We start from the raw sequence: 4185 nt of genomic DNA, 5'->3' as shown, positions 1-4185 counted from the left end.
AAAAAAAAAAAAAAAAAAAAAAAAAAAAAAATGTTCATAACAAAATGTTGGAAAAATGTATGTGTATAAAAATCTATCTCTTCTTGTGCGGTGCACTGGCTCACACCTCTATCCCAGCACTTTGGAAGGCTGAGGCAGGCAGATCGTGAGGTCAGGAGTTTGAGATCAGCCTGACCAACATGGTGAAACCCTGTCTCTACTAAAAATACAAACATTAGCCAGGCATGGTGGCCTGCGCCTATACTCCCAGCTACTCAGGAGGCTGAGGCAGGAGAATCTCGGAGATTTCAGTGAGCTGAGATCATGCTACTGTACCCCAGCCTGGGCAACAAGAGTGAAACTCCATCTGAAAAAAAAAAAAATTGCTGGCCAGGCACAGCAGGTCACACCTGTAATCCCAGCAATTTGGGAGGCCGAGGTGGATGGTTCATCTGAGGTCAGGAGTTTGAGACCAGCCTGGCCAACATGGTGAAACCTCGTCTCTACTAAAAATACAAAAATTAGCCGGGCAGTAGTGGTGAGCACCTGTAATCCCAGCTACTCCAGAGGCTGAGGCAGGAGAATCACTTGAGCCTGGGAGATGGATGTTGCAGTGAGCCGAGATCATGCCATGGCACTCTAGTCTGGGTGAGAGAGTAAGACCTTGTCTCAAAATAATAATAATATAAAAAATGCTTATAGCACCATTCAGTGAAAAAAAATTGTGATTTAAAATTTGCTGGGTGCGTTGCCTCATGCCTTGTAATCCCAGCACTTTGGGAGGCTGAGGCAGGCCTATTTCTTGAGATCAGGAGTTTGAGACCAGCCTGGCCAACATGGTGAAACCCCATCTCTACTAAACATATAAAAATTTGCTGGGCGTGGTGGCGCATACCTGTAATCTCAGCTATTTGGGAGGCTGAGGCATGAGAATTGCCTGAACCTGGTAGGAGGTTGCAGTGAACCAAGATTGAGCCACTGCACTCTAGGCTGGGTGACAGAGTGAGACTCTTGTCTCAAAAAAAAAACAAATAAAATTTTATCCATATGGTTATAATGACCTTTATCAATATGTGTACGTGAGTATACAAAGAACACATATTGTATGAATCCATGTATATGAAAGGTCTAGAATAGGCAGATTCACTGAGACAAAAAGTAGATTAGTGGTTGTCAGGGAATGAGGGAATGAGGAGTGATTGCTAATGGGTATACGATTTCTTTTTGGGGTGATGAAATGCTCTAAAATTAGATATTGGTGATGGTTGTGTAATCCTGTGAGTATATTAATAACCACTGAATTGTACAGTTAGGGAGTCAATTATAAGGCATATGCATTATACCTCAATGAAGCTGTTACTAAAACAAATGTTAACATTGGGGGGGCATAATGTAGTCTGTACTATCTTTAAAACCTTTCTGTACATCTAAATTATTCCACTTTTTTTTTTTTTTTTTTTTTGAGACAGAGTTTCACTCTTGTTGCCCAGGCTGGAGTGCAATGGCGCAATCTTGGCTCACTGCAACCTCCGCCTCCTGGGTTCAAGAGATTCTCATGCCTCAGCCTCCTGAGTAGCTGGGATTACAGGCATGCGCCATCACGCCCGGCTAATTTTGTATTTTGAGTAGAAACTGGGTTTCACCATGTTGGCCAGGCTGGTCTCAAACTCCCAACCTCAGGTGATCTGCCTGCCTCAGCCTCCCAAAGTACTGGATTACAGGTGTGAGCCACTGCGCCTGTCCTAATTATTCCACATTTAAAAGTTTATTCCACAGACATCACACCCCTAAAATGGCTATAATGAAAAAGACAGATAGTAAGTGTTGGTGAGCATGTGGCAAGATTGGAACCCTCCATACTCTCCTGGTGGGAATGCAAAAAGGTGCAGTCACTTTGGAAAACTGACAGTTCTTCAAAAGGTTAAACATAGTATTACCTATGACCTAACAATTCCATGATTAGTCAAATATACAAGAGAGATGAAAATCTATGTCCGTAACTTGTATACACATGTTCCCAGCAGCATTATTCAAAATAGCAAAAGTGGAAACAACTCAAATGTTCATCAACTGATAAATGGAGAAAAACGTGTGGTCTGTCCATACATTGAAATATTATTTGGCAATTAAAAGAAATATAGTCCTGATATTTGCTACAACATGGACAAACCTTGAAAACATTCTAAGCAAAGGAAGCCAGATATCAATACATAAGAGATATCTATTAAGAAAAAAAAAGGCTGGATGGGGTGGCTCACACCTGTAATGCCAGCATTTCAAAAGGGTGAGGCAGGCAGACCGCTTGAGTCCAGCAGTTTGAGACCACCCTGGGCAATATGGTGAAGGCCCATCTCTCTACCAAAAATACAAAACTTTGCCACTGGGTGTGGTGGTGTGCACCTGTGGTCCCAGCTACTCAGGAGGATGAGGTGGAAGAATCACTTGAGCCAGGGAGGTGGAGGTTGCAGTGAGCTAAGATCGCACCATTGCACTCCAGCCTGGCCAAAAGGAGTGAAACCCTGTCTCAAAAGAAAAAGTAAATTAAAAAAAAAAAAAGAAGGCTGGGTGTGGTGGCTCACGCCTGTAATCTCAGCACTTTGGGAGGCTGAGGCGGGCGGATCACCTGAGGTCAGGAGTTCAAGACCAGCCTGGCCAACATGGTGAAACCCTGTTTTTTTAAAAAATAAAAATAAATAAAAAAAAAAGAAGCCAGATACAAAGAACATGTATTGTATGACTCCATTTATTTGAAATACACTAGGCTAGACACAGTGGTTCAGACCTGTAATCCCAGTGTTTTGGGAGGCCAAGTTGGGAGGACAGCTTGAGCCCAGGAGTTCGAGATCAGTTTGGGCAACATAGTGAGAACCCATCTCTACAAATAAAAAATTAGCCAGGCATGGTGGCACACATCTGTAATCCCAACTGCTTAGGAGGCTGAGGTGGGAGGAGTGCTTGCTCCCAGAAGGTCGAGGCTACAGTGATTCATGATCATGCTGCCACTGCACTCTAGCCTGGGTGATAGTGAGATGCTGTTGTCTAGAGAAAAACAAAGGAAAGAAAAAAGAAATGCCCTAAACATGCTAAAGATGTAAATCTATAGAGCCAGAAGTTTGCCTAAGGCTGGAGGATTGGGAGAAAATGGTGAGTCTCTGCTAATGGATATGGGGCTTCTTTTGAGGGCAATGAAAATATTCTAAAATTAGGCCAGGTTCAGGGGCTCACATCTGTAATCCCAGCACTTTGGGAGACCAAGGCCTGTGGATCTCCTGAGGTCAGGAGTTTGAGACCAGCCTGGATGGACAACATGGTGAAACCCTGTCTCTACTAAGAATACAAAAACTAGCCGGGCATGGTGCCAGGCACTTGTAATCCCAGCTACCTGGAAGGCTGAGGCAGGAGAATCTCTTGAACCTGGGAGGCCGAGGTTGCAGCGAACTGAGATCCCGCCACTGCACTCTAGCCTGGGCAACTGAAGGACTCCGTCTCAAAAAAAAATAATAATAAAATAAATAGCTAGCATTACAACCATTCTTCTTACCTCTTTGTAGGTTGCCGGTTTTATATTTGAGTTTTTCATAATATTTTTCTTAATGATATATTATAATACATATTTTCCTACTATGTAAACACTGCTGTTTGGTCAAATAAAGGAAGGAGGCGTGCCCTGAGACAGGGGAGGGGAGGAGGAAGGCCACCTCAACCCAGTTCCCCTGTTCACCCAGGGATCAAGCCCTCACCCAAGTATTTCCTCTGTTGCTCTAACCCTTTCACTCTTCCCCTCAGGGCTACCCCGCCACACACCGTCTTGCTTGGTCTCCCGTTTGGCGGGGTCACACTCGCACCTGGGGTCACTGCCCCCTCCCTCTGGTCGAGGGTTGGGGGAGTGTTCCTCCTCCCTCGGCCGGAGTCACAGTTCCACACGCAGGGGTGCTTTCTGCCCTCCTCACCTGGGGTCACAGCCCCCTCCCTCGCGGGGGGGAAAGGTTACCGGCCACAGGCGGAGGCCTTAGTTTCCCACGCGATGGTGCCCACCCGTGTCTGGCCCGCGATGCGCTCTCCCTCGGCCCGGGACCCAGTTTCCCGCCCACGAGTCCTCGGTACCTCCCCCGAGGCCGCCAGTCCCTCCTCCAGAGCCAGGCGGCCCGCCCCCGCAGCCACCCGGTGCGGGCCCAAGGGAGGCCTCGTGCAGCTGGCAGCCCCGCC

The sequence above is a fragment of the Sapajus apella genome, unplaced genomic scaffold (genome assembly GCF_009761245.1).
Source record: "Sapajus apella isolate SASKATOON/1434 unplaced genomic scaffold, GSC_monkey_1.0 scaffold14, whole genome shotgun sequence".
NCBI classification, from domain to species: Eukaryota; Metazoa; Chordata; class Mammalia; order Primates; family Cebidae; genus Sapajus; species Sapajus apella.
This window is presented reverse-complemented; position numbering follows the sequence as displayed.